At 37.3% G+C, this 19,679-nt stretch overlaps 1 protein-coding gene across 42 annotated transcripts in view; it reads left to right on the top strand.

The window, feature by feature from the left end:
- EHBP1 (EH domain binding protein 1) overlaps window positions 1-19,679 on the top strand; it is a 392,290-nt gene that overhangs the window by 65,285 nt on the left and 307,326 nt on the right. For 2 of the 42 annotated variants that reach the window (XM_081588434.1, XM_081588429.1), the window contains exons 1-2: window positions 11,421-11,555; window positions 12,603-12,687. The exons of 38 other annotated variants lie outside the window; for them this stretch is intronic. The gene's annotated coding sequence lies outside the window, so the exon portion shown is untranslated. Of the gene's footprint in view, window positions 1-3,562; window positions 4,569-11,420; window positions 11,556-12,602; window positions 12,688-19,679 lie in introns of those variants that run through there. 2 more of the 42 variants (XM_081588423.1, XM_081588420.1) reach the window with 2 other exon arrangements.

Raw genomic sequence — 19,679 nt, 5'->3', positions numbered from 1 at the left:
AGTTCTTTATTTCCCAAGTTAGAGTTTAACTATGCATCATAAATGGCCTAGAAATGTTGGAAAATTGGTCATAAGTGTGCCAGTTTTAAACACTAAACATCTTAATAAAGTCTTTTACTTATGTGAAGTATATAGTCTCAGAAAGCATTGTAAAAACTACATTTCCATGTGAATTTTAGAATTAGCTTGTAATTTTATTCAAAAACAAAGCTCGTAAGAATATTATTTGGAATTGCATTGAATCCATTTGTAAATTTGGAGAAGACTGACATCTTAATATTGAGTCTTCAGATCCAGGAACAAGGTATATCTCTCTATTTATTTAGGTCTTACTTAATTTCTCTAAACTGCGCTTTATAGTTTTCAGTGTATAGGTCTTCCTTTCACATCTTTTGTTAGGTTTATCCCTAAGTGATTTTTTTTAATGTTATAGTAATATTTTAAAAATTCCTGTTTCTGATTTTTCGCTTCTAGTACATAGAGATAGAACTGATATTTGTTCATCTGTCTTGTATTTTTCAGGTTTGCTAAACTCCTTTATTAGTTCTGGTGTTTTTTTGCTGTTGTTTTTTAATAGAGTCCACTGAGTCTTCTTCATAAATTATCATATCATCCAAATAAAGAGATTTTAACTTCTTCCTTGCTAATTTGGATGTCTTTTATTTCTTCTTTTGCCTGATTGCACTGATTAGCCTTTCTTTACAACATAGAAGAGAAATAATAAGAGTGGAAAACCCTTTCCTGCTCCTGATCTTAGGGGGAATGTATTACATCTTTCACCAGTTGTGTGATGTTAGCTATAGGTTTTTTGGTAGATGCCCTTTAGTAGGATGAGGAGGTTCTCTTCTCTTCCTTATTTGCTGAGAGCGTTCATCAGGAAAGGATTTTGGATCTTACCAAATACTTTTTCTAAATATCTATTGAAATTATACAGTTTTTCTTTTTTAGTTTGCTAATATAGTAAATTATATATATATATATATATATTTTAATGTTAAGGCAACCCTACATTCCTATAATAAACCTAACTTCGTGGTGATATCCCTCTGTGTGTATATGCCAAGTCACTTCAGTCATGTCCAGCTCTGTGCCATCCTATGGACTGTAGCCTGCCAGGCTCCTCTGTCCATGGAATTCTCTAGGCAAGAATACTGGAGTGGATTACCATGCCCTCCTTCAAGGGATCTTCCCAACCCAGGGATCGAACCCATGTCTCTTACATCTCCTGGATTGACAGGTGGGTTCTTTACCACTAGCACCCCTGGGAAGCCCATTATCCCTTTAATATTTTGTTAGATTAAATTTGCTACAATTTGGTTTAGTATTTTTACATCTGTGTTCATGATGGATATTTTTCTGTAGTGTTTTGCTTTTGTTTTCTTATAAAGCCTTTGCCTGATTTTTGTATCAGGATAATGCTGGCCTCATTGAATGAGTTGGAAAGTATTTTCTCTTGTTCAGTTTTCCAGAAGAGTTTGTGCGGAATTGGTATTATTTTTCTTTTAAATGTTTGATAGGAGTCATCAGTGAAGCCATCTGGTGTGGAGATTTCTTTGTAGGAAGGCTTTAAACTTCAAAATCAATTTCTTTAATGGATAGAGAACTATTCACATGTGTTTTTTTTCTTGAGTGAACTTTGTGTGTTTTAGGAAGTTGTCTATTTTATCTGTTGTCAAATGTACTGACATAAAAATGCTCTTAACATGTATTACCTTTTAGTATCTGTGATTATGTTACCTCTTCATTCTGGATGATATTAATTTGTGTCATGTCTTTTTCTTGACCTTTCTAACAGTTTATCAATTTTATTTTTTGAAAGAACCTGCTTTTGGTTTCTTTGATAACCTCTATATTTCCATTGCTTTTCATTGATCTTCTCTTTCATCTTTATTATTTCTTTTCTTCTGTTTACTCTGTGCTAATTTGCTCTTCTCATTCTAGTTCTTTAAGATAGAAGTTGATTTCACATTTTAAGGTGAAATTTAAGACCAATCTGCAGCTCAGAGGGATGAACTTGGACAGGAAATATAAATTTGGTTTAGTCATTGTTGCTATGGTCGTAGATGAGGTTGCCAACAGAGATAGGCTAGAGGGAGAAGAGACCGGATCTGAAACTAATTTTTCCTTTAATGGCGGTAGAAGATAACCTAACATAACATGTATATTAGCTATGACATACATGTCATATGTATAACATGTATAATTTTAATCATTTTAACTGTACAGTTCAGAAGTGTTAAGTACATTCATATTGTTGTGCAGCCATCTTTACTATCCATCTCAAGAACTTTTTCATCCTTCCAAACTGAAACTTGTCATTAGACAATAATTCCCTATTCTGTTTTCCTCCGTTCCTGGCAACCATCATTCTGCTTTCTGTCTCTGTGAATTTGTCTACTCTAGATACATAAGTGAAATCATATAATCCTTTTGTGTCTGGCTTCTTTCATTTAAAATAATGTCTTCAAGATTGTTCCATGTTGTAGCATGTGTCAGAATTTAATTCCTTTTAAAGGCTGAATGATATTCTACTGTATGTATATACTTTATTTTGTTTATCATTCTTCCATTGATGGACATTTGGGTTGTTTTCACTTTTGGTTATTATGAGTAAAGCTGCTGTGAACTTGATATTTAACTCTTTGAGGTCCACCAAACTGTTTTCCACAATGGCTGCATCATTTTACATTGTGACCAGCAGTACGCAAAGGTTCCAGTTTCTCCATGTCCTTACTAACACTAACACACGTATATATGGGAATAAAGGAAATATATGCATATAAACAATAACCATCCTTATGAGTGTGAAGTAGTATCTCATTTTGGTTTTTGTTTTTATTTCCCTAGTGATTAATGAGGTTGTGCATTTTTTCAAGTGCTCATTGGCCACCTGTATATCTTCTTTGGAGAAATGTCTAGTCAAGTTCTTTGTCCATTTTTCATTTTGGTTTGTGTGTGTGTGTTGTAGTTGTTGAGTTGTAGGAGTTCTTTCGGAGAAGGAAATGGCAACCCACTCCAGTACTCTTGCCTGGAAAATCCCATGGACAGAGGAGCCTGGTAGGCTACAGTCCATGTGGTTGCGAAGAGTCCCACACGACTGAGCGACTTCACTTTGACTTTTCACTTTCATGCATTAGAGAAGGAAATGGCAACCCACTCCAGTGTTCTTGCCTGGAGAATCCCAGGGACAGCGGAGCCTGGTGGGCTGCCGTCTATGGGGTCGCACAGAGTCGGACACCACTGAGCAACTTAGCAACAGCGGCAGCAGCAGCAGGAGTTCTTTATTTATTTTGGCTATTAATTCCATAAGAGATATATGATTTGCAAGTATTCTCTCCATTTTATAAGCTGCTTTTTCACTGTTTTTAGTGTCTTTTGATATACAAAAGTTTTTAGTTTTAATGAAGTCCAACTTTGTTGCCTGTGCTTTTGTCATATCTAAGAAATCACTGCCAAACCTAGCATCATGAAGCTTTTGTTCTCTGTTTTCCTCTAAGAATTTTATAGTTTTTGCTCTTATGTTTAGATTTTTGATTTGTTTTAACTTTTGTGTGTGGTATAGGTAAGAGTATGACCAATTTTGGAAGACTTCCCAACATTGCCTGGCCAGGTAGAGGAAGGATAAACCTGCAAAGAGGGAAAAATGGACAAATATCAGTCTTGCTGAGAGATCAAATTTGCAGCCATGAAATTAAAAGACGCTTACTCCTTGGAAGGAAAGACCAACCTAGACAGCATATTAAAAAGCAGAGACATTACTTTGCCCACAAAGGTCCGTCTAAGTCAAGGCTATGGTTTTTCCAGTAGTCATGTATAGATGTGAGAGTTGGACTATAAAGAAAACTGAGTGCCGAAGAATTGATGCTTTTGAACTGTGGTGTTGGAGAAGGCTTGAGAGTCCCTTGGACTGCAAGGAGATCTAGCCAGTCCATCCTAAAGGAAATTAGTCCTGAATATTCATTGGAAGGACTGATGTTGAAGCTGAAACTCCAATACTTTTGGCCACTTGATGCGAAGAGCTGACTCATTTGAAAAGACCCCAATGCTGGGAAAGGTTGTAGGCAGGAGGAGAAGGGGACAACAGAGGATGAGATGAATGGATGGCATCACCGACTCAATGGACATGAGTTTGAGTAAACTCCGGGAGTTGGTGATGTACAGGGAAGCCTGGTGTGCTGCAGTCCATGGGGTCGCAAAGAGTCTGACATGGCTGAGCGACTGAACTGAACTGAACTGAAGAGATCAAATAAGATGAGAATCTGCCGCCTCCCCCAGATTATTACATTTAGAAACATGGAAGACACACAGGAGGAAAAGCACAGGCCATGTTTTGAAACAGTGACTGGAACATGTTTTGGAACAATGAACAATCTTATTTATTTGTAGCATATAATGTTGGAAATTAGATGAGAATATTGATGGAGGTCAAATGGAGAAATACTTTAAGTGGGTTTGAATTTTATTCTTTAGGCAGCAGTAACATATGAAAAGGATAATGAAACAATAATTCTGTGAAGTAGAGAGCCTGATATCTCCTTTGTATTTGAAGGATTGAATTTTCCTTCTTGGTAAGTGAGGTGCATGTAAGGTAGGTCATTAGTAATAGGGGAACTAGTTCTTCCTGGTTGTTGCTAATCTTTGGCTCTAGAAATAGATGCACTTCTATGGACTGTTGGATATGTGTAACATACTCAACTTCTTGGTGGGGCTACAGCTGAAAATAACAAAGTCCTGTTTTTCTTTGGCTATGGCTACACTGTATTGAACTGGATTAGTGTGAGCTGTGAACCAGACTACTGCTTGAGAGATGTTATTTATGTTCCTGAAAGTCATCAAGTGGTGCTATTATTTTCTGTTTTACTGTGCAGAAAAAAATTCTGGGCATTTTCTTCAGCTATGGGACTTTTTATCTGGAGGCTAGCTACTCTTTATGTCTCATTATAAGGTGATCCTGAGCATGCAGTTATTTTCCTCCAAGTCCCTGATCTCCATCACCACCACTTTCCCAATTAGAAAGTCTATTACAAAAAAATTCTTTTTTACCAAGAAGAAATAGAAAATTTGAACAGACTAATCACTAGTAATGAAATTGAAGCAGTAATCAAAAAACGTCCAACAAATAGAGGTCTAGGACCAGACAGCTTCACAGGTGAGCTCTACCAAACATTTAAAGAAAAGTTAATACCTATCCTTCTCAAAATATTCCAAAATATTGAAGAGGAAGGAATGCTTCCAAACTCATTCTATGAGGCCAGAATTTTCCTGAGACCGAAATCAGATGCTACTGCTAAGTCGCTTCAGTCGTGTCCGACTCTCTGCGACCCCATAGACGGCAGCCCACCAGGCTCCCCCATCCCTGGGATTCTCCAGGCAAGAACACTGGAGTGGGTTGCCATTTCCTTCTCCAATGCATGAAAGGGAAAAGTGAAAGTGAAGTCGCTCAGTCGTGTCCGACTCCTAGCAACCTCATGGACTGCAGCATACCAGGCTCCTCTGTCCATGGGATTTTCCAGGCAAGAGTACTGGAGTAGGGTGCCAGTGCCTTCTCCGATGGAGGCATTATAAAAAAAAGAAAATTACAGGCCAGTATCTCTGATGAATATAGATGTAAAAATACTCAATAAAATTATCAGCAAACTTAATTCAACAATACATTAGAAGGATCATACACCATGATCAAGTGGGATTTATTACAAGGATACAAGTATTCAACATTCACAAATCAGTCAACAACTACATTAACAAAATGAAGGGTAAAAATAAAATAATCGGCTCAATAGAGAAAAAGCATTTGATAGAATTCAGTGTTCATTTATGATACAAACTCTCAGTAAAATAGGTGTCAAGAGAACATAACTAAACATAGTAAAGGCCATATATGACACACCTACAGCTAACATACTCAGGGGTTAAAAAGCTGACAGCTTTTCCTTTAAGATCAGGAAAAGACAAGGATGCCCACTCTGACCATTTTTTATTCAACACAATGTTGGTAGTCCTAGCCATAAGAAAGCAGTTAAGAAAAAGAAAAGAAATTCAGATTAGAAAGGAAGTAAAGCTGTTGTTATTAATAGATGACATGATACTATACAGAAAACCCTAAAGACTCCACTAAAACACTATTGGAACTAATAAGTGAATTGTATCCTGCCACTTTACTAAAAAATCAGTATATAGAAATCAGTTGCCTTTCTATATATACATTAGTAATGAACTACTGGAAAAAGAAATTAAGAAAATAGTCATGTTTATTACAATTGCTCATAAAGAATAAAATATCTAGGAATAAATATAACCAAAGAGATGAAAGACTTATACTCTGAAAACTATAAGACATTGATGAAAGAAATTGAATACAACAATTGATGAAAGAGATTGAATACTGTGCTTATGGATTAGAAGAATTAATATTGTTTAAATGTCTATCCTACACAAGGAAATCTGCAGATTTAATACCATTCCTATCAAAATATAAATAGAATTTTTCACAGAACTGTAACAAATGGTCCTAAAATATGTATGGAACCACAAAAGACCCCAAATAGTCCAAACAACCTGAGGAAGAACAAAGTTGGAGATATCACATTCCCTGTTTTCAAATGAAATTACAAAGTTATAGTAATCAAAACTGTACTGGCAAAAAAACGGACACATAGACCAGTGAAACATAATAGAGAAAACAGGAGTAAACCCATATTTATATGGTTAATTAATTTATGACAATGAAGCCAGTAATTTATAATAGAATAAAAGAGAGGCTCTTCAATCAATGGTATTGGGAAAACTAGATAGCTACATGCAAGAGAAGGACATTGAACCATTTTCTTATACCATTTACAAAAATAAACTCAAAATGGATTAAAGACTTAAATGTAAGGCCTGAAACCATAAAAATCTTAGAAGAAAACATAGGCAGTATTCTCTTTGATGTCAGTCTTAGCAATATAATTTTGGATAAATCTCAAGCCAATGCAACAAAAGCAAAAATAAAATGGGACTATAGCAACTAAAACACTTTTTCACAGTGAAGGAAACTGTCAATATAATGAAAAGGCAGTGTACTGAATGTGAAAAGATATTTGTCGATGATATATCTGATAGGAGTTAATATCCAGAAAATATGAAGAACTCCTTTGAGTCAGTATCAAAAAAAAAGTCTGATTTAAAAATGGGCAGGGGACCTCAATAGACATTTTCTAAAAAGAATATACAGATGGCTAACAGACACATGAAAAGATGCTCAACATTAGTAATCATCACATAAATGCAGATCAAAACCACAGAAAAATATCACCTTGCTACTGTCAGAATGGCTGTTATCAAAAGTCAGCAAATGGGACTTCCCTGGTGGTCCAGTGGCTGCAACTCCTCACTCCTAATGCAGGGTTCAATCAACCTGACCCCAGGTTTGATCTCTGGTCAGGGAACTAGATCACATATGCTGCAACTAAGACCCAGGACAGCCAAATAAAGACATAAATATTTTTTATAAAGTCAACAAGTAACAAATGTTGGTGGGGATGTGGATAAAAAGGAACCCTTATGCACTGTTGGTGGAATGTAAAGAAAACAAGAATGCTACTTTAAAAAGATTTATTCACCTATGTGTTCATTGCAGCATTATTTACAAGAGCCATGATATGAAAGTAACCTAAGTGTCCATCAGTAGATGAATGGATAAAGAAATTGTGACACATGTGTGTCTGTGTGTATTTATGTATGTGTGTGTGAATATTAGTCATAAAAAGGAATGGCATCTTGCCATTTGTGACAACCTGGAGAGACCAAGAGAGTGTTATGCTAACTGAAAGTCAGAAAGAAAAATACAAATACCAAATGATTTCACCTGTGTGTGGAATTTAAAAAACAAAACAAAACATGTTTTTGAGGCTCATCCATGTTGTAACGTGTCAGTATGTTACTCATTTTTGTGGTCAAATAATAATAATCCATTGCATGAGTATACATTTTGTTTATCTGTTCATCAGTTGATGGACATTTGAGTTTTTTCTGTTTTTAGGCTATTATGGATAATGCTTCTATGAACAGTTATGTACAAGTTTTGGTATATATACCTAGGAGTGAAATCACTGGATCATATGGTAACTCTATGTTTAACTTTAAAATTTTTATTTTATTTTTTCTGTTGTTATTTAAAATTTAGTTGCTCTACAATATTATATGTTACATGTGTACAGCATAGTGATTCATAATATTTAAAGGTTATACTCGATTTATAAGAGAAACCAAAGAGCCTCTTGAGGAAAGTGAAAGAGGAGAGTGAAAAAGCTGGCTTAAAACTCAACATTCAAAAAACTAAGGTCATGGCATCTAGTCCCATCACTTTGTGGCAAGTAGATGGGGAAACAATGGAAACAGTGACAGTCTTTACTTTCTTGGGCTCCAAAATCACTGCAGATGGTGGGCTGCAGCTATGAAATTAAAATATGCCTGCTCCTTGGAAGAAAAGCTAGCAAACCTAGACAGCATATTAAAAAGCAGAGATGTTACTTTGCCAACAAAGGTCCGTCTAGTCAAAGCTATGGTTTTTCCAGTCGTCATGTATGGATATGAGAGTTGGACCATAAAGAAAGCTGAGTGCCTAAGAATTGATCCTTTTGACCTGTGGTGTTGGAGAAGACTCTTGAGAGTCCCTTGGACTGCAAGGAGAGCCAACCAGTCCATCCTAAAGGAGATCAGTCCTGAGTGTTCATTGGGAGGACTGATGTTGAAGCTGAAACTCCAATACTTTGGCCACCTGATGGGAAGAGCTGACTCATTTGAAAAGACCCTGATGCTGGGAAAGATTGAAGGCGGAAAGAGAAGGGAACGACAGAGGATGAGATGGCTAGATGGCATCACCGACTGCATGGACATGAGTTTGAGCAAGCTACGGGAGTTGGTCATGGACAGGGAGGCCTGGTGTGTTGCAGTCCATGGAGTTGCAAAGAGTCAGATACGACTGAACTGAACTGACTGAATTCTATTTATAGTTACTATAAATTATTGGCTATATTCCCTATGTTATATAGTATATCTTTGTAGCTTATTTTATACCTAATGGTTTGTACCTTTTGTTCTCTATCACTATATTGCCCTCTCTCTTTCCATCTCCCCATTAGCTGGTTCTTTGTATCTGTGAGTCTGCTTCTTTTTTGTTATATTCACTAATTTCTTGTACTTTTTTAGATTTTACATATAGACGGTATATAGATTCACATATAGATGCTGAAGTTGAAACTCCAATATTTTGACCATATAATGTGAAGAACTGCCTCATTTGAAAAGACCCTGTTGCTGGGAAAGATTGAAGGCGGGAGGGGAAGGGGACGACAGAGGATGAGATGGTTGGATGACATCACCGACTCAATGGACATGAGTTTGAGTAAACTCCAGGAGTTGGTGATGGACAGGGAGGCCTGGCGTGCTGCAGTCCATGGGGTTGCAAAGAGTCAGACACAACTGAGCAACTGAACTGATACTGATGGATGGTATCACATAGTATTTGTCTTTCTCTGACTTATTTCACTTTTTAGCATAACAGCCTCTGAATCCTACATGTTGCTGCAAATGGCAAAATTTTATTCTTTTTTATGGCTGAGTGTATTCCATTGTATGTATGTGTGGGTATGTGTATGTATATGTGTGTGCTAAGTCACTTCAGTAGTGTCTGACTCTGCGATCCCATGGACTGTAGCCTGCCAGGCTCCTCTGTCCATGGAATCCTCTAGGCAAGAATGCCAAAGTGGGTTGCCGTTTCCACCTCCAGAGTATCTTCCTGCCCTAGCGATCAAACCTGGGTTTTCTACATTGCGGGCAGTTTCTTTACTGATTGAGCCACCAGGGAAGCCCCTATGTATGTATATATATATACACACACATATTTGTGCTATCCATTCATCTATTGATGGAGATTTAGGTTTCTTCCATATATTGGCAATTGTAAATAATGCTGCTATGAACACTGGGGTGCATGTATCTTTTTGAATTAGTATTTTTTCCCCAGATATATATCTAGGAGTGGAATTGCTGTGTCATATGGTAGTTCTGTTTTTAGTTTTTTGAGGATTTCCATACTGTTTTCCACAGGCTGAACCAGTTTACTTTCTCACCAGCAGTGTAGGAGGGTTACCTTTTCTCCACATCCTTGCTAACATTCGTTATTTGTGTTCTTTTTGATAATAGTCATTACAGGTGTGAGGTGATATTTCACTGTGATTTTGATTTACAGTTCCCTGATGATTAATGAGCAATATTGAGCATCTTTTCATGTGCCATTTGGCTATCTGCATTTCTTCTTTAGAAACATGTCCATTCAGTTCTTCTGTGCATTTTTAAATTTTTTTTATATTGAGTTATATGAGCTGTTTATATATGTTGGATATTAATCTGTTATCTGTCTTGTCATTTGCAGATATCTTCTCCCATTCAGTAGGTTGTCTTTTTGGTTTCTCCATGGTTTCATTTGCTGTGCAAAAGCTTCTAAGTTTAATTAGGTCCCATTTGTTTATTTTTGCCTTTGTGTTTCTTTGCTTTAGATGAATCTAAAAAATTATTGCTGTGATTTTTGTCAAAGAGTGTTCTGCCTATGATTTCCTCTAGGAGTTCTATAGTATCTGATCTTAAAGTCTTGAATCCATTTTGAGTTTATTTTTGTATATGGTGTTACGAGAATGTTCTAATTTCATTCTTTTACATGTAGCTGTCCATTTTCCCTATCACCCCTTGTTGCAGAGACTGTCTTTCCTCCATTGTATGTTCTTGCCTCCTTTGTCATAGATTAACTGAGCTTAAGTGTATAGGTTCATTTCTGGGCTCTCTATCCTCTTCCATATGTTTAACTTTTTGAAGAACTGCCAATCTGTTTTGCACAGTAGCTCTATTATTTACAATCCCACCAGCAGTGTGTAAGGGTTTTGATTTTATCTTATCTTGAAGATATGTTAAACACTTGTTATTGCCTATCTTTTTTATTATAGTCTTCCTGATGGGTATGTCAAGTGGTATTTCATTGTTCAACAACATACTTTCAAGGTTTTCTTTTAACTTTTTTGATTTTAGACTTTATCTGCCAGCTTCTTGATATGGTAGGTGAGGATTTAGCTGTCTACCACCTCCTCCCTGAAGCACACTTACCCTTCCCTTTCCCCATCCTTCTTGTTCTCCAATCAGCTCTCCAAGAGCTAGATCAGATTCATTGTTATGACTTAGTATTGTTTGTGTTGAGCCCTATGGTATTATGATTACATTTTGTTTCTTTTGATTTTTATCATGTTAAAATTTAACATGATAATTTTTTTTTTGCCCTTTTTTCTTTTTGCCCTTTCCTCTCATGTATCTGTCATTAAGTGTTAGTCCCACAGTTGTGTCCAGCTCTTTGTGACCTCATGGACTGTAGCCCTCCAGGTTCCTTTGTCTGTGGAATTCTCCAGGCAAGAATATTGGAGTTGGTTGCCACTTCCGACTCCAGGGGATCTTCCCGACCCAGGGATCAAACCTGGGTCTCCCAAATTGCAGACGGATTCTTTACCATCTCAGCCACCAGAGAAGCCTCTGTATCTATAGTTATTATTTCTAAGTTTTTCTGTCAGTCTATCAATATTCCTCTCAAAACACTTAAACATTGGTGACTCATCAGTTCCTTTTTCTCCTGGAGCCCTCCAATGTCCTGGCCCACTTTGGAATGGTGTCTTTCTAGGGCTGTAGCAGAGATGACATCTTGCAACCTTTTCTCATGGTCCTCTTGGGGAATTAGTCAGACTTTTAACCCCTGAAAAGTGAAGGTGAAATCACTCAGTCATGTCTGACTCTTTGCAACCCCATGAGGAGCCTACCAATTTTCCAGGCAAGAGTACTGAAGTGGGTTGCCATTTCCTTCTCCAGGGGATCTTCCCAACCCGGGGATCAAACCTGGGTCTCCCGCATTGCAGGCAGATGCTTCACTGTCTGAGCCACCAGGGAAGCCCTTTTAACCTCTGGGTTGATGTAAATTTTTTGTCTTTTCTCTCCCACTTAACATCTCTGTTATTTTATTCTAGATCTGGAAGATTTCCTCAATTTTATCTTAACTCTTCAACTTTTACTTTGCTAAATGAAAAAGGAAAACATAATTTTCAGATTTCTTTACTATTATTTAAATATTCCTTTTATATTTTATATATTTCATGAGTACAGTATCTTTTATATTTCTAAGAGTATTCATGGTAATGTTTTCAGTTTCTTTCAAGTTTCTTTCTTCTCTCTTTTAGCCCCTTGCCTTTTAGAAACTTTCTTCAGATGATCCTTTGTTTGTTCACATTTAAGAGGGAGTCTGTACAAAGCTATTTGAAAGCCCTGTGCATATGCCTGGGATGATTTCTAACATTATTTGACAATTTGCTGAGAGACAGGCACTGAACTAAGTACTTTATTTACGTTATCTTAACAGATCTTTACATTGGTCCTGTGAGGTTCTAATTTCATAGATGAGGAATGTCTTGAGGCTTAGATGGTACAACTCAAAGGAGGGATACCCAGATCTGTCTGCCTTCATATGATTTTTAAAAAATCTATAATATTCTGTTTCCCTGCCTCCCTTCCAACAAATGCCTTGTGAATACCAGGAAAACTCTTGAGAACCTTAAAGTCAAATAGAAACAAGACAGGCAAATGTGATCATCCAAACACAAAACTGCAGCAATTACAGAAGTATGTTGAGAGGAAATGGTGAATATGATTATTTACGAGGGTTGGGACCATTGTCTGAGTGATGTGCCCCTTTTTTTCCCCCTACTAAGCTCTTTTTCAGAGAACCAGGTATATAACTTGGAACTATTAATATTTATGTGAGTGAGATGTGAGGCTTGTTTAAACAGGACTGGAAAGAAAGAAGCAGTAAGTAACATGCTATATTAAAGGAAGCATCATAGGTGATTTTATAAAACAAGAAAGTAGGAAGTATTATTTGGGAAGATCAGCATTACACACATGATACAGCAGTGAATGATTATAATGCTGTTTTTCTCAAATATCTTGATATTAAAAATTATAACCTCTTATCCTGTTGAATAGCAAACAAAAATTATATATACACATTTGTATGGTTTTTGGTGGCTTCTCAAAAAATACACTTAGCTCAAGTATGTCAGACTGCACTTCCTCAGTTTGATGGTACTGTTCCTAAATACTGATACTTAGGTTTTAGAGCGGAGAAGGCGATGGCACCCCACTCCAGTACTCTTGCCTGGAAAATCCCATGGACGGAGGAGCCTGGTAGGCTACAGTCCATGGGGTTGCTAAGAGTCGGACACGACTGAGCGACTTCACTTTCACTTTTCCCTTTCATGCACTGGAGAAGGAAATGGCAGTCCACTCCAGTATTCTTGCCTGGAGAATCCCAGGGATAGCAGAGCCTGGTGGGCTGCCATCTATGGGGTCGCACAGAGTCAGACACGACTGAAGCGACTTAGCAGCAGCAGCAGTAACAGGTTTTAGAGTCCCTGTCAGCTGAAGTCCATATGCATCACCAGTTAAATATTTTTAATCATAAGCAATCACTCTGAAAATATTTTAAAGATGGTAAGAAGATGCAAAATATACTTTTTTAAAAGTATTTTTGAGTGCCAGAGATTTATATCTCTTATTATTAGAACTGTCTTTTCATTTTTGCAGAAAAGAAATACATCCTGTGTATGGGTAGTGGGTCTTATAGAATTTTTTTCCTATTGAATTAATTATTACAGCTTGCTAAATAACTCTGTGAAGTAAGCATAAAGGAATATAATTAACTGGAGCTACAGTAGTGATAGGACAGTAGGAGGCAGATGTACCTACTGAAGGATAAAAATAATTACTTGAGAAATAGTTAAGTTAGAGTATTTCTGTGATAAGACAATTTTCCTCCTTTTGTTTCAATATTCACAGCATTCCACCATGAAATGTTCAGTTATAGCTAAGAGCCCTGCCCCTAAAAGGAATAACCTTGTTATTTAGTGAAGTGCCTATTCATAGTAACATCAGGGTTAAAATATTGAGCTCTCTTTTTCTCCTTGTAAGCATATCCTGGATTCTTTGATGAGAAGAATATGTTATACTTTCTGTGTTCTAAAGACTTATGATTCCTTATTTTTAATTTAGGAAAAGCTCAAAGGAATAATTACTAGCTACTAAGTTCTGAGGTATAACTGTCATTTATCTTTGGAAACATGGGTTTCATTTATATATGAAAACCAGTAGGACATAAAAAGGTTAAATTTGGTCTCAGCTCTTTACAATGTAAATTTCTACAAGATCGCAACTTTTTATTGTTATTTATGTGTGTCTTTTGAATTTTCTATACTGTTGAGGAGTTACTGTAGCAGACGTACCCCCAAATCCAAGTGGTTTGATATAAAAGTTTATTTCTTTCTCACTTTTCAGTATAGAGAAGGTTGATTGGCCTTCCACATGGTCATTCAGGAGCCCATACAACTTTTATCTCACAGCTCTGCCTTCCTCTGCATTTTGGAATCCTCTCCATTCAGCTTGTGTGGAGAATGCATACTCATTTATTAACTGAAGAAAGTGGCAACCCACTCCATGCCACAAGTTCTTTACCCCACTTGTTTCTCATTTCATTTTAAAACATGAAATATTTAACCAGTTTGAGTCATTTAAACAGTCACTGAACTATGGTGTTAGAACTAACTGAAGTTTTAGTGCAATCTTTTCATTTGATAAATTGGAGAATAGGCTCAGAGAAATTGGAGAGATATTCCTAAGATCACTAAATGCCATATCTAGGAAAAACAAGTTTCCTAATCTCCAGGGTAGTATTTATTCTTTCTCTGTACTATGTATGTTGTTTTTGATGAACCTTCTTTTACAAATTCACATCTCCTAAATTAATACAAATTGTTTGCCCAGATTTCTTTCCTTTTACCATCCTCCTAAGATACTTATGCTAGAGAAAGGGGGATTTTATTATAATTGATGTAAAATAGAATTTTGTGTGTTTAGTCACTCAGTCATATCCAGCTTTTTGTGGCCCAATGAACTGTAGCCCGACAGGCTTTTCTGTCCATGGAATTTTCCACACAAGAATACTGGAGTGGGTTGCCTTTTCTTACTCCAGGGGATCTTCCCAACACAGGGATTGAACTGATGTCTCTTGTGTCTCCTACATTACAGGCAGGTTCCTTACCACTAGTGATCTGAAAAGCATTTGTTATTATTGGGTCCTATAGTGGAGCACCATATTGACTTTGCAGGTTCAAGGAAGAATGCCCCAGGGATTGGAGAGGCAAAGGAGGGGAGGATGTCAGAGTCAAGTAGGGCCTATTTCAAAATTTTGCCTACACCCAGCTCAGATCTTGAGGAACATTTATGATAACTTCAAGAATACACCTCTTTCACTTACAATGACTTTGAAAACAGATTAATTCAGCTGAGAGCTCTTTAAATTAGTGAAATCTGAAATATTAATTTGTTTAATTCTGTCTGTTGATACTTAATTTCAAACTTAAAAAGTGCTAATTTATTTTAAGTAACTTCCCCCCCACATTTAAATAATTCCCCAGCATAAAGTAATGTAAGTTCATTGCAGAAAATACAGAAAAGTATATTCTTAAAATGACATGTAATTTTAGTTCCTAGTAATAACCACAGGTATCATTTTGAGACATTTCTTCCTGGTGTCTTCTCTTGTTACATAGTATGGGACAAAAATATAAATATTTATTAAATAAATTCAACATGATATTCTAAGCATTGCCCTATGCTTGTAATGTTCTTAGAAAATATTTTTACCAGCTCTATAGTATTCTAGTAGACAGATGTACTGTGATTAGTCACTCATCTTTTGTTAGACTTTAAAATGTTGTAAATTATGTGTTTTTGTTTGTTCTTTACAAATTCTTAATTAGGCAATCTCAGCAGTTGGGCAGGTTCTTTTTGTCAGTGTACATATTTCCTGAGATATTTCTAAATGGATCCTTCTTTGTATAAGGTCTTTTTGTCTCCTAGTACTTTCCCAAGGGTGTGCCTGCAGTTAGGTAGTTGGCTTAATTGTTTGTGTCTCCACTAGCCTGTGGGGTTCTCTGATAACTCAGTTGGTAAAGAATCTGCCTGCGATGCAGGAGACCCTGGTTTTCCTGGCTCGGGAAGATACACTGGAAAAGGGATAGGCTACCCACTCCAGTATTCTTGGGCTTCCCTTGTGGCTCAGCTGGTAAAAAGTCTGCCTGCAATGTGGGAGACTTGGGTTTTGTTCTTGGGTTGGGAAGATCCCCTGGAGAAAGGAAAGGCTACCCACGTCACTATTCTGGCCTAGAGAATTCCATGGACTGTATGGTGCTTGGGGTCGCAAAGAGCTGGACATGACTGAGCGAATTTCACACACCACTAAGACTGTAAGCTTCCAGAGGATCAAGGCTTGTCTTCTTTCGCCTTTGTATCTCCATTGCTCAGCACAGTGCCAGGAATGTAATAAGCATTCAATAAAATACTTGTTGATGCTTATTGTGATTCTGAAAAGTGATGAGACTGGTTTTCATGTAATGGTTTTGCAATTTTTCTCACAGCTTTTTCAGTCTTACCTCGCATAAGTGACACACATGAGAATGGAAAAGAATACAGGAGTCTAAATTTAAGACAGGAATGTTTTTCTTTAAATTTACTTGGATACACAGTGTTATAGATCACTAGTGGCAAAGGGGAGGGCCCACAACTTGCAGACAAAAGAAAGATACAGTTTATTGCTTTATAAACTGGTTCATTGTAGCTCTGGTATCTTTTCCTTCTTCCACTTTCAATTTTCTCCTCTTCTTCCTCCTCTCCAGAAGTTAGCATCAGGATCACACTGTTGAGATTAAGTCTTGCCACCTTCAGATTGAACTTGTTGCTTTTTAAGGATTTTGAGGGTAGGATAGAAGGTAAATTTTTATTTTATTGTGTATTCATGCATTTACTTTTTGGCCATGCTGCACGGCATGTGGGATATTAGTTCCCTGCCCAAGGATAGAACCCACACCCCCTTCAGTGGAAACTCAAAGTCTTAACCACTGGACTGCCAAGGAAATCCCTTTTTTTAAAATTTAAATTCATGTAGTTTGGCTTTATTTATTCTTTATAGACGCCTTTACATAGATTGATTTGAGATAATTTATCAGTATATTTTTATCAAGAATATAGTATTCCAGGAAGCTAAGACTAAACTATGGAAACAGATAGTAAATCAATAAAAGTCACACATTTTGAGGTTTCATGTGGAGAAAATAGAAAGATATACATGAATATAAGAGAAATATAGCCCTGGAAGTTTGGGAAAAGGGAACATGGGGGAGAGAGCAAAACCTTGAGTGACTGGAATTTAGCCACAGTTTTCTTGCTGTTCATATGGATTATTAGCTACTTTTTGAAATGATAATTAGGTACAGTTATAATTAGGCACAGATATTCAGTGTCTTTATTCCTCAAATTTTAATGCATTCCACCTTGAGAGGGACAAAAAGGACATTTTATTAAAGGAAAACCTCTCTTAGAGAATCAGTAACCTGTGTAATATAATTTCCAGAAAGATAACATTCCTTATTTTTAAATGTAAAGCTTTCTCCCCCGAGTAAGCCCAACAGAAGGCTCCAAATTTTGCAGTGGAACTCATAGACAGTGTGTCTGTGTGTACATTTTATGTGTATGTATATAAAATATTCATATATGTAAATACCTATATATGAATATATGCATGTGTGTTTATGTGTTTGTGTATGTATTATGTGCAGGGCTACCTGGTCACTTAGGGCATGGGGTAGAAATGTTAAATGTTTGGTTGTTGAATTCTCTCTAAAACAGAGCTATGTCAGGTTGTCCTGACTTTTCTGATAGAAAGTTGTATAATTATAGTTTCTTTGGTAGTTGGATAAAACTCTCTCAGTTGCTCTATCCCTGGCCTCTTGTGAGCACATAAGTAAATATTTAATGGTTCTTTTCTAGTACAGCATAGATGCTTGAAATATTAATTGTGGTCAACCAGTTGTGTGGATATTGGTATTCTTCTGTAAGAACAGTAACTCACAGCACAGCTCTTTATTTTACACATTCTGCGCTACTTTGTCCCTGATAATGTAAAAGGGAGCTGATTTCTATTCTGTGTGTGTGTTAGTTGCTCAGTCATCTCTGACTCTTTGAGTCCCAATGGACTGTAGCCCACCAGGCTCCTCTGTCCATGGCATTCTCCAGGCAAGAATACTGGAGTGGGTTGCCATTCCCTTCTCCAGGGGAGATTTCTAGTGAAGACATTTAAAAAATTCGACATAACTAGGAATCACAAAAAAGTTGATCCATCTCTGGGGGCATTCTCAAATAAGTAACTTATGTTCTATTTACATTCTTGGGACTTCAGGCATGTAGGTTAGACCACCCTTCCTGACTTTCTTATTTTACAGTAAGAGGCTTCCATATTCTGAAACGAGATCAGAATGGGTGGAGGAGAGGAAGGTGCTGAGAGGCCAGGTTGGAAGGAGGCAGCAAAGAGTGCAGGTAGCACTAGGATGATATCGGGAAGTGGGGTCACCCTTGTTGCCATCACAGCATCACATCGCCTCACTATTTCAAATCAGGAGTGTGGGGATTGCTTACCACTCTCCCTACAAAAGAAATGGTTTTCAACCTTAGCTGGGCATAACAATCAACTGTGAAGTTTTTAAAAGTCTGCATACCAGGCCATTTAAATGTGATTCTCTAGTGGTAGAATCTAGATGTCAATATTTTTAAAAAGCTTCCCAAGAGGTTCCAATGTGCATCCAAGGTGAAGATGCCTGCATAGCTCAAATAAGCTGAAGAGAGAATGTATTACATAGCTACTGACTTTAGTTGGACTTCATCAGTTGTAATTAACCAATTGGGAATTCCTGGATGAAATGTAAGTTTCATTTAGTAGTGAATGTACATAGAGCCTCAACCTTGTGCCAGATTCTTATTAGTTGCTAGAAATAGAAAAATAAATAAGATATGGTTGATAAAGGAACACAATCTAGTGGAGGAAAGAAAAATAATAACAAATAATGTAATACAAAGCATGAAGTGAAAGAGTGAAAACTGTTAGTCACTCAGTTGTGTCCAACTCTTTGCAACCCCTAGTAGTCTACTAGGCTCCTCTTTCATTGGAATTCTCCAGGCAAGAATATTGGAGTGGGTTGTGGTTGTATGGTTGTTCAGTCGCTCAGCCATGTCCAACTCTTTGAGACCCCATGGACTGCAGCACACCAGGCTTCTCTGTTCTTCACTATCTCCCGGAATTTGCTCAAACTCATGTCCATTGAGCGGAGAAGGCAATGGCACCCCACTCTAGTACTCTTGCCTGGAAAATCCCATGGATGGAGCCTGGTGGGCTGCTGTCCATGGGGTCACGAAGAGTCGGACACGACTGAGAGACTTCACTTTCACTTTTCACTTTCATGCGTTGGAGAAGGAAATGGCAACCCACTCCAGTGTTCTTGCCTGGAGAATCCCAGGGATGGGGGAGCCTGGTGGGCTGCTGTCTACGAGGTCTCACAGAGTCGGACATGACTGAAGCGACTTAGCAGCAGCAGCAGCAGCATGTCCATTGAGTCAGTGATGTTATCTAACCATCCATCCATGCTGCTCCCTCCTTTGCCCTCAGTCTTTCCCAGCACCAGAGTCTTTTCCAATGAATCAGCTCTTTGCAATGCAGTTCAGTTCAGTTG

This window comes from Giraffa tippelskirchi, chromosome 4, assembly GCF_054371585.1.
Source record: "Giraffa tippelskirchi isolate mGirTip1 chromosome 4, T2T-mGirTip1v1.2.pri, whole genome shotgun sequence".
In the NCBI taxonomy this organism is placed as follows: Eukaryota; Metazoa; Chordata; class Mammalia; order Artiodactyla; family Giraffidae; genus Giraffa; species Giraffa tippelskirchi.
This window is presented reverse-complemented; position numbering and strand designations above follow the sequence as displayed.